Here is a 12,398-nt window from a genome sequence, read left to right on the forward strand (position 1 = left end):
TGATCAGGTTTTGACAAGTTGTTTGACAGTTACAATTCCCACTTTCTGTGTAAAGACAATTGACAGAAAAAACATCAGATTATCTCAGTAAGAGAAAGTACAATATCTTAAACGGACACTACTCTAGATGTCGTAATGCTCAGTCACACTTTATTTGGATAGTCCCAAAAAGTCCATTCTCTACAGATGCTCATTTTTAGATTTTTTTATTTAACCAGGTAAGTCAGTTAAGAAGAAATTCGTATTTACAATGACGGCCTTTCACGGCCAAACCCTAACCTGGACAACACTGGGCCAATTGTGCTCCGCCCTATGGGTCTTCCAATCACGGCCTGTTGTGATACAGCCTGGAATCGAACCAGGGTCTGTAGTGACGCCTCTAGCACTGACATGCAGTGCCTTAGACCGCTGCACCACTCGGGACCCCTAAACCTAGTTTGTTGAAAGTATCTGTTGATTAGCAACTGCCTCAGATGGTTAGGGCTAGGTTTAGAATAAGGGTTAGGGTAAGTGTTAAGTTTAGGGCTAGGATAAGGTTGTGGTTAGTAGATAGTTAGTTGAAGTGTTACTAATAGCTTGTAGACCGTCTGTAGAGCGTCTACAGATGGACTATCCAAATAAAGCGTTACCCATCCAACAAACATATCACCCACACATTGAATGAGAGAGAATGACCGAGTGCTTCTGTTTGGCTGGGTCTTCCTTTTACGACATTCCTGAACTGGCACAAGCAGGTTTTCCTCCAGGGAGGAATGTTTGTTCTCTGGGCCTGTGGGGAGACTCCTGCTTCCACTGCTCCTGATTCTCTTCCCGCTTCTTCTTTCTTCTACCCACTGCTTCCCGAAGCTCAGAGAGACATCTGGGACAGAGACGGAGACCATGGCTTTCCACAACCTCTGTCTGCAGGTTCTACTGCTAACGGTCTTCCTCTCCTACTGCGCTCACTCAGGTAAAAACCCTTCCGTCACTCACATTCATATTGTACATTTGTGATTGAGTGTACTCATAGACCCATCACATGTATACTGTAAATTTGCAGGTTGATGCATTCAAATGTCATAGTATGTTGCCACGTGACAAAATTGTTACGTAGAATAGAGATTTTCGAAAAGGGGGCCTGCACGCCTGTCTCAATATTTTTCCCATCTCACTCTTTTTCGAAATTGCTGAGATCGGCCAAGACTGGATTTTTTTCTTCTCCTTGAGGACAAGTGTGACGTCTGATTTTGAAAGAGTTCAGTGGCTATTCTATCCGCCTTGTAGCCACCACCTTGGATGCTCTGTAGGAAGCTTTGATTTTTGAAGCTCACCGGGAGAAAGAATAATGATTAGAAGAGAGAGGGAGGATAAAAAGGAGAGGTAAAAACCAAGAGAATTAGCAAGAGGGAGGGAGAGTAAAAAAAAGGGGAGAGAGATGGATTGAAGTATTTGTGTGTGGAGGACAAAAGGAGGTCAAACCTAACCACAGCTCCTGGAGGGAGGATTTCACACCCTCGTGTCACATTGTTTGTCCGTGAATATCACCCTCCTACCGTCTACTGTCTGCTAGCTAGAGGAAGAAGGTCTCTGCTCACTACCTTTCTAACCGGCCATCAAACCACACCCCACTGCATTTAAAGAACTACATTTATACAACACCTCCAGGACCCTTTACACTTGTGGGAATGGGCCTGTATGGATAGGGCTACATTGAAATGTTTCTGACAGAATAAATATGCAAAGCCTATGCATAACCATGGTAACAATTGAAAGGGAACCGTTTGGAGATAATGGGAACATGATTAGACCAAAGTTGGGCACAACTGACATAAGACTGAATCCAAACATTACACTGTTGATTTTATGTCCATTTTATTGTACTTTTCCCCACATTTGTTGAAAACGAAATCCCGAAAATACTCTGGATATATTCTGTAACATGATGATAATGTTCCTGGAGAATGTGGGGTAGGTGCAACATAAGACAAAACCATTTAAATGGTTTGAGTGCGAGGTCTAACTGGTTCCTAAGCAATTTCAACGCACTTTTCTAACTCAAAGAAGAGTCTTCAATTATATGTTGTTGTTTTTTTTTTAGCTGTGCCATTTGAGGAACTACAGCGAGCATAGTTGTAGTTGTTTCGTTTGGAACACAACCCTGCAATCACACAATTACCGTTGTTGTTTACGCAATCCTCAAACGATCCATTCTAAATCTCAATCTGGGTCAGGTGGGCATGATTTGAAAGTGTGTTCTATTGCCAACATGTCTAGCTAAATTATAAAATAGAATCATTACAGTGTTAGGCTTTCACAAGGCAATTCAGAGAAACAGAATTGTGGTGCGCATTGAAAGGAGTCAAGAGTGCACTCGGTGGGTGAGGTTACAATGGCAAATGTTTTTCAAAATAAACAAACCGGCTCACCGCCCAAAAACATCCAGCCAATTTGACACAACTGTGGGAAGCATAGGAGTTAACATGGGCCAGCACCTTGTGGAGTCCACGCTCCGACGAATGGAGGCTGTTCTGAGGCCGAAAGGGGGTGCAACTCAATGCAAATATTTTGTACGCTCAGTGTACGTCTTTCGTAATAGTGATATAACAGTTAATACAAACTGATGCCATGTTTAGATCAAGTACAATATATCTGCTTTGGCATTCTTTAACCTCTTTTGTCTGTGCGTCTCCAACAGATGGCGCAGGGGAGAACAAGCTCCACAGACTACTGAAGAAAAGAGATGGTAATATTATGGGTTATGGCTGTTTCTCATTAGAAACATCTCACAGCTGAGGCCACACACACACTGACTACACCGAGCCACACTACATCCAGATATGTCTGCGTCATACACGCCAGGAAAACAATTCACCTTTTTCACTCGCTTAGTTAAATAAAGGTTCAATAAAAATGTTTTTTTTTTTAAAAGAACTTTATCGACAAAATCCACCTCAGGCGGTAAACTTTTCACACTTGTCTAGCTTGGAATAGCCCTGTCAAGTTCAGACAGACCTCCACACACGCAGTCCTCTGTGGGATCCGTGTCTGGATTGATAAGTGACAGTTTCAGATGATGATGCCTTTATGAGTCTTATAAATAATCTACAGACACCCGTTGATATTTATAGAGTGTCGCTGATGCAGCCTTAGGCTCCTCTCCTGTCTGTCCTGGCTGCTGCTAGTCGGTCAGAACCACTCTGTCTCTCAGTCACTGACAGCTCCCCTGCTCCCTGCATACTTCCCCCTGCCTCCGACCCTGCTGTGGGCAAACAGGTGTGCTTATTGACTTCTTTACATCCGCAACTTGTCCCTTAACCTCTCCTGCCTGTATTTCCACAGTGGGCGGAGGTACGAAGCCTGCAGGGGTGGCTGTGACCCCCTCCAAGGCCAAAGAGTTCCTGACCTCCCTACGGAGGCCCAAGAGGAACATCTGGGACCGCAGCAGGCCAGATGTGCAGCAATGGATCATGCAGTTTATGCACATGGGTTATGACGAGGCGGTAGGTGCACTGCACACTGCGCCCTTCACAATGCACTGCACACTGCGCCCTTCACAATGCCCTGCACACTGCGCCTTTCACAATACACTGCACACTGCGCCCTTCACAATGCACTGCACACTGCGCCCTTCACAATACACTGCACTCTGCACACACAGATGCTTTACCCATTGGTCAGTAAAACATTCCTACAGTCCTTACAGTAATCCGATCTAGTAAACTACAACTGCATCTTATACTATCATGTATTATAAACTGGGTGGTTTGAGCCCTGAATGCTGATTGGCTGACAGCTGTGTTATATCAGACCGAATACCACGGGTATGACGGAACATTTATTTTTACTGCTCTAATTACGTTGGTAACCAGTTTATAATACCAATAAGGCACCTCGGTTGTTTGTGGTATCTGACCAATATACCATGGCTAAGGGCTGTATCCAGGCACGACAGAAGAACAGCCATTATCCGTGGTGTATAGGCTATATACCACACCCCCCCATGCCTTATTACTTAAATATACAATTCCATGTGATATTACAAATAACTCACTTACAGGAAGAATGTACAGCACAGTACCAGCATATTCATTCATATTATGTTCCTAGTTAAATTCCTTGTACCTTTAATCTAATCTGAATTATTTCCCTTTAATATGGTTATAGAACCTCTGATTATTTTCCCATCCTTGTATAAGTCCCATGGTGGCATTTACAGGAATGATAGGTGAACATATGAAAAGGTCAGTCTTTGTGTTTGCTTCAGTCTCATAGAGGCTGTACAGAGACATGACTTCCCGTCTACAGCAATGTGTTAGCAACACAAAGCAACCACTCCGCCATCCAGACAGTTCTATTAGAAAGTGTGTGTGTGTGTGTGTGTGTGTGTGTAACCTCTCTCCACTGTCCAGACAGCTCTATTATAAGGTGTGTGTTGATATTTTTTATAACCGTTAGCGAGGCTGTGTGATTGGGTTAATGTCGGTATCTGTGACACCTGTCTCCAAGCGGGCTCAGCAGCTGCCCCCTTGTGTGTGTGTGTGCGTGTCAGTTCATCCCAGCTCCAACATCAGTCGATGAGGGGCCGTAATATTATTCTCACATCTGCGGCCATCGTCCAACAGTGACAGACCTGTCCAAACCGTCTCGCCACATAAAGCCCCCTGACTTCAGAAATGCCTAATAGAAAACGTGTCAGTTAATTATTCAAGACGAACGTGAGGTTGCCCTCTAACGCCAGTCATACTCCAGCTCAGACACACCGTCCCTTCCAAAACCTCATCTATTTAAACATGTTTACACTACTTTAGGTTGATTTCCCACTGGTGTCATACATGATATACTCTACCCTTCAAAAGTTTGGGGTCACTTAGAAATGTCCTTGTTTTTGAATGAAAAACATGTTTTTTTTGTCCATTAAAATAACATCAAATTGATCAGAAATACAGTGTAGACATTATTAATGTTGTAAATGACTATTGTAGCTGGAAACGGCAGATTTTTTTCATGGAATATCTACTACATACAGTAGGCGTACAGAGGCCCATTATCAGCAACCATCACTCCTGTGTTCCAATGGCACGTTGTGTTAGCTAATCCAAGTTTAGCATTTTTAAAGGCTAATTGATCATTAGAAAACCCTTTTGTAATTATGTTAGCACAGCTGAAAACTGTTGTTCTGATTAAAGAAGCAATAAAACGGGCCTTCTTTAGACTAGTTGAGTATCTGGAGCATCAGCATTTGTGGGTTCGATTACAGGCTCAAAATGTCTAGAAACAAAGTAATTTCTTCTGAAACTTGTCAATCTATTCTTGTTCTGAGAAATGAAGGCTATTCCATGTGAGAAATTGCCAAGAAACTGAAGATCTCGTACAACGCTGTGTACTATTCCCTTCACAGAACAGCACAAACTGGCTCTAACCAGAATAGAAAGAAGAGTGGGAGGCCCCGGTGCACAACTGAGCAAGAGGACAAGTACATTAGAGTGTCTAGTTTGAGAAACAGACGCCTCACAAATCCTCAACTGGCAGCTTCATTAAATAGTACCCACAAAACACCAGTCTCAACGTCAAGAGGCGACTGAGAAAAGCCATATCTCAGACTGGCCAATAAAAAATATAAGATTAAGATGGCCAAGAGTACACAGACACTGGACAGAGGAACTCTGCCTAGAAGGCCAGCATCCCGGAGTCTCCTCTTCACTGTTGATGTTGAGTACTATTTAATGAAGCTGACAGTTGAGGACTTATGTCTAGCACAACATGCCATTGGAACACAGGAGTGATGGTTGCTGATAATGGGCCTCTGTACGCCTATCTAGATATTCCATTAAAAATCTGCCGTTTCCAGCTACAATAGCCACTTACAACATTAACAATGTCTACACTGTATTTCGGATCAATTTGATGTCATTTTAATGGATAAAACACATGCTGTTATTTCAAAAACAAGGATATATCTAAGTGACCCCAAACTTTTGAACGGTAGTGTGTATATATATATATATACATATATATATATATATATATATACATATATATATATATATATATATATACATATATATATACATATATATATACATATATATATATATATATATATATATATATATATACATATATATATACATATATATATATATATATATATATATATATATATATATATATATATATATATATGTGTGTGTGTGTGTGTATATATATATGAAACTGCACTCAATGTACTGCAAGTCACTTTGGATCAAAGCATCTGCTATGATATTATTTCATTGTATCTCCAGTTGTCCTTGAGATGGATCTCTCCAACTACAGCTGTCACACAAATACACACACTACCTCTTCTAATACCTTGTCTATTCACTCTCATTCAAACAAGTTCACGAGTCTTCTAGCTTGATTTCATTAACGTTTAATCTCTTGCTGTCCATCCATCCCACAGAGGCTTGAGACTGACCTGTCCTACTGGATGGACCTGGCCCGGTCGTCAGACCAAGGTCGCCAGCACCATTATGACGAGAACGCCCCTATCGGGCCCCAGGACCCCGATTCCTACAGACACGGCGCCAATGTCAATTATGACTACTATTAATTGGCCCACTGTGATTTACTCAGCTTCTCTGGCTCAACATAAAAATCACATGAGTATAAAGGGATAGTTCTGATATTTTACATATTAAGATATGTGTTCCCTTCCTGAAGACTACGTCAAAGGAAGGAAACAAATATGTTGTGTAAAATCGCTGAACTGTCCCAATCACATAAGTGCTTCCCTCTTCTGCCTTCTGCAACTTATCCCTCTGATGCTATTCTGCACACCTACAGTAATGTAGCCTTCTCTGTAATGCAAGAAATGGAGCTAAGACATGCTTGTCCCAGACTATGGATTGGGTTTCACTGTCTCTACATGGTATCCTTTGCTGTCTGGGAGATTGAGACCTGCTGATGTACATGCTGTGATGGGACCCACAATGCATTGGGTTGATCTGTCTGAATAACTAAATAAAGACAGTCAAAACCTTTGATAATTCATGACTCGTGTACATGTTGTGTCCAGTGTGTGGTGAACCAGCAGACCGTACAGATACAGGCAGTACCTCAACCAGCCTGTTGATTGGATGCCAATCTATCACAAAACATTGTGGTGACATAATGGCAAACGGGGGGGCTACACAGCAAGCTGAGGAGACGGCAGCACCAACCACAGTCAACAGTTTAATGGAAGAAAAAGAGAAGAGAAACTTGGGAGTGAGTGCTATCCCTTCTAACCTGTGGTTTGTCCCACTGAGTTAGTGCTATCCGGGATCCTTGGGATGTCCCTACCCTAAACCCTAACACAACCCTAACCTTAACCCTTACCCCTAACCTTAACCCTTACCGTAACCATTTAACATGTCAACTTCATTGTTGAGTTGGGACCTCCCAAGGTTCCCAGATAGCACTGGCCGATTGGGACGGTTTCTGCTACTATTGTGTAATTAAAGTGTGTTGTGTTTGAGTTGTTTGAGTTGCTCCCTGTGATAGGGCTGCCTTATACAACTGTCAAACAGGGGGGGGGGGGGGGGGCACGACTTTGTAGACAAGCAGCAGTATGGACCGGGAGTAAAGTTCTGAGCCTTATGTTATTGCTTTCAGATCCCTAGCTTACATCTCATAAGTTATCCTAACCTGCTACGAAAAGTAATTTCTGAAATAAGCTGTATACCATCTTGTCAAAACTACATCTCTGTCAACACTACACCACTCCCTGCTCACCACATGGACAGAAGCCAGAATATTTCTTCTGAGAATAGCTACACTCACACATCACTGTTTCCCATCTTTCTAATTCACACAGATCAGCCTTATGGCGCGCATCCAGTTAGATTACCTGCCCCTAATTGATAACACAAACAAGTTGATCTGTCAAAGATTTGAATAATAATGTACATGTGGGTGATAACATCCATACTAATTTCAATGTTTTGATTCCATAAAACACCATAGTGTCACGTCCACTTATCGCACAGGTCCTTGTTGGAATGAGCAACATGCGTCTCTGATCCTGCTCCATTCTGCTCCGTGCTGTGTTATTCAGATGTTGTCCAGAGAGGGGCGCTAGAAATCACACATATGAGAGATGAGGCCACGTCCAACTGGGAATTATGTTCACAGAGAAACGTTTAGTCTAGTGTGGAAATGTACGTTGTTTACCATGCATTTGATCAGTTAAGGAAAGTAATTGAGCGCAAATATTTACTTTCTCGTATGGTTTGGCTGTGAAGTATTAGTTTAGATGGTAAAGTCTGAATTATTTGGATAAACATACAGATGCCCCAACAGATAACGGCTATACAAACCATAAGGAAAGACATCATGTGACCAACAAATCAAGGACACCATAATTACAGTTATTTGTGGCCATCATAAAAACCCATGAGTAACTGCATTCAGCAGGTCTACTCCCTTCCCATAGACCTTTTAGGTTGTTTCCCCCCTGGCCCTCTGAATCAAATCCAATTTGATTGGTCTCATACACATATTTAGCAGATGTTATTGAGGGTTTAGCTAAATGCTTGTGTCTTAGCTCCAGCAGTGCAGTAATATCTAACAATTCACAACAGTACACACATACCTACAAGTAAAATAATGAAGAAATATTAGGAGGACACAGGATCTCTCTATCATTGTTATTCTACTCTACACAGGCCATCAACAGATCACTATGGATTCTCTCCAGGAGGCTAAGTCACCCAATATGAGAGAAGATGATTAAATATGCATAATAGAAAATAAAAGTTCAATTAGGTTAGTGAATGCCATAGGATGATGTCACCTCCAAGAGTATGTCTCAAATGGCACCCTATTCCCCCCATAGAGCTCTGGTCAAGAGTAGTACAATATAAAGAGAATAGGGTGTCATTTGGGATGCACACTTGTGCTTTTTAAGAGGGCAACAAGAGAGCCATGGTCCCTCTCTGTGGAATGCTTAAGGGGGTCTTGTGGGCTGGAAGCTGATGTGTTTTTCGTTGCGTAATGGCTCTGGTTACTAGGTGTCAAAGTGCTTGGGCAGCGAGAGACATCTCATCCCTCAGGGCTGTTTGGAGCCCAGGAACCGCAAGTGGACACTATGCCGCGGGTCAATGTCATTTTCCTTTGTCCATTTTCTGCCTTCAAAAAAAAAAAACACATCTCTGATGTTGTAGTATATAAAATACTATTATTTTTCTATACCTTCTGACCATGACACCTCAACCATACCTTGATTGCTTTTCTTTCTAGATACAATGGACAGTTCTGAGAAATGTTAATTAAATAGTTTTAGACTATTATGGCTGTCAGAGGAGAACATTCAGGCTATTATCTGGGGGGTTCTGGGAATTGTGTCTTTTCTTCCCCTGCCCTTACACACTTGTCCACATCTGTCCATGTGTATATATATATGAACCTACACTAATGGCTCACACACACACACACACACACACACACACACACACACACACACACACACACACACACACACACACACACACACACACACACACACACACACACACACACACACACACACCTTATCCTCCTCACAGCGCAGATCCAACAACCTATTTCCATGCTGCCGGGATAAATCAATCAAATTCTATTTATAAACCGACACTGAGGTTTGCAATATTTCACATGAACATTTCCAAGTTGAAGGATTTATATGCACATGAAGAGGCATTGGCATGACAAATCAATGTTTATGGGTCACATACACAGTTTAACAGATGTTAGAGCGGGTGCAACGAAATGCTTACGTTACGTTACTCGCTCCTAACAATAAAATTACAAATCCCCCCCCCAAAAAAAAGTTTTACGAAATATTTATCTAGAACGTCACAACAAATCCACTTAAACTAAATAACACTTTAACAGTAATCCATATGCAATCTATACATGCAGTATAAAGTGTAACTATAATGCAATGTACAGTAGTAAAAATTACAATGAACTTTGTCAAGAATACAGTATTTAAATACACAGTACATGGCAAACTGTAGCACACTGTAGCATACACACAATCCTGTCCATCCAGCGCACCTGATTCAGCTCATCAAGGTGCTTGTTGATTAGTTGAATCAGGTATGTTAGTGCTGGGTGAAGATACAAACCGTCATCCCTGTGGGTACCCACTACCAGGATCAGATGTAACATATATGCAGGGAGTCAGGGAACAGAAAGTGAATTTAATAATAATCATGCCGTTAATACTAAACCGAAGCCACGTACTAAACGTAACCAAAAACCAGTACTGCCTGATGACTGAGACTTACTGAGGGATATATGAAGGGAGAGTAATCAGGGTGGTGATGAAGTCCAGGTGTGTGTAACGATGGGGAGCACGTGTGTGTAACGATGGGGAGCAGGTGTGCGTAACGATGGGGAGCAGGTGTGCGTAACGATGGGGAAGCAGGTGTGCGTAACGATGGGGAGCAGGTGTGCGTAACGATGGGGAGTAGGTGTGCGTAACGATGGGAAGCAGGTGTGCGTAACGATGGGGAGCAGGTGTGCGTAACGATGGGGAGCAGGTGTGCGTAACGATGGGGAAGCAGGTGTGCGTAATGATGGGGAGCAGGTGTGCGTAACGATGGGGAGCAGGTGTGCGTAACGATGGGGATCAGGTGTGCGTAACGATGGGGAAGCAGGTGTGCTCAATTTAGATTTCCAGGACCGGTTGTTCATACACCCGTGACTTTGAGCGCCGGAAAGGTGAAGTGGGCATAGAGGTGACACCAGAATTGGAATGCATGCAACTGGAAACCTGCTATAAAAAAGAATGAGAGACTCCAAGGAGAATATATTGCCTTGAAGCTAGAATCCTTAATTGAAAAAAATAACAAAGTATCTCCCTCTCTCTATTTTAGTCAAAAGCAGAGGGATGGGCCTGGAAACATAACCACTCTCAAATTCATAGAGAAAGCTTGGGATGCAAGGACTGACGAATCATGATATTTACATTTGAGTTATAACCATGTTTTTATGCTATACAGTGTTGTTTGCAGACATTGGAGTAAAACAAGCTTGTATTTTCGGTTCTGATGGGGTCTGAGAGTTGAACTAAGCTCATTAGTCATTTGTTATATTCTTTGACAATCAATGGGTATATATCATTACTTTATAACTCAAATCATTTATGTAGCAACTAAGGATTATAGGTTTAAAAAATGGCATGTTGACTATTATTTAATCAACAACCTTGAATGCATGCCTCTGGGACACTATACAACACAGCAAACAGCTCAGCCCATCAGCACAACATAGCTTCTACATGACAGTTCATTAGACAAATGCTCTTTCAGAGCCATAGCTCTCGGGGGGTCATGGATTCATTTAATTGATCTGTGTTTGTTTATCAGCACTTTGCTTAGTGGAGGATGTGTATTCTATGGCCATAGGCTACAGAGCCAAACAAGGACTGAGCCAGAGGGCTCAATAACCCTCCGTCTCATGAGAAGAGGTCTAAGAGGCAGGTGTTGTAGATAAATACTAGCAAGACACTTGGAGACTGGAGTGTTTAATTACTCTGTGGAATATAGGGTCTAACGTAATTTTACATTTGTTTTTAAACAAGCCATCGGAATATAGAATTACTTGTTAGACCCTATCTTTATTTTCAAACAATCCATCATATTATAGATTTATGTGAAGAAATTGAAGAAGCGGTAGAAATGTGGTGGTCAATGGAATGTTGTATCGTATTTGTGTTCTATCGATTCCCGGTGCATTTCATGTTTTCATATGTATGACGCATCAAACTGGCTGTATTTCTGCCGGCTTGCATGGCGAATAGCTCAAAGATGCACAAATACGATGTAACATTCAAAACAGGTGAATCTTTACTTTAACTAAGTCGATTAGTGTTGATGAAACTGATGCCACACACGCTGAGACACACACACACACATTTTTATGATGCACTAATTAAAGACAATATAGTTGCGAGTGTCGCTGACATGCTTCCTGTAATTTATTTAAAAAATAGAATACTGGTATACATGTTTTTCTATCAAGGATAATGGAAGTAGGCCCCAGGTTCAGTCAATGTAGATGTGTTTCAAAATCTATGTCATTCAAGGCTTGTTCGATTCCAGCACAGCTTGCGAACAACCTAAGCACATCCTCTCTGCACCACATGCTATGAAGTAAAATCCCTTTGGGGTGAGAATCTGGCACCTCAAACAGACAAATTAGAACAACTACAGTAGGACCTCCATTGACAGATAACCCCCCATGGTAGAGGATGCCTGCAGATTTAAAAAAAAAATAGATATTTTCAAATGATCCCATCTCCTCTAGATGATTCCACTTAGAAAAATGAGAATAGCTCAAATTGAAGTGTGTAATTTATGATGGTCCAGATAGATGGTTCCTATGCATTATCCTAATCCACACAGGACAGG

General features: G+C 41.8%; 1 pseudogene; it reads left to right on the plus strand.

The window, feature by feature from the left end:
• The first annotated feature begins 752 nt into the window (after nt 1–752).
• On the plus strand, nt 753–6,981 carry LOC115129970 (augurin-A-like; annotated as a pseudogene).
• Nucleotides 6,982–12,398: the final 5,417 nt, after the last annotated feature.

The sequence above is a fragment of the Oncorhynchus nerka genome, linkage group LG5 (assembly GCF_034236695.1).
Source record: "Oncorhynchus nerka isolate Pitt River linkage group LG5, Oner_Uvic_2.0, whole genome shotgun sequence".
NCBI lineage: Eukaryota > Metazoa > Chordata > Actinopteri > Salmoniformes > Salmonidae > Oncorhynchus > Oncorhynchus nerka.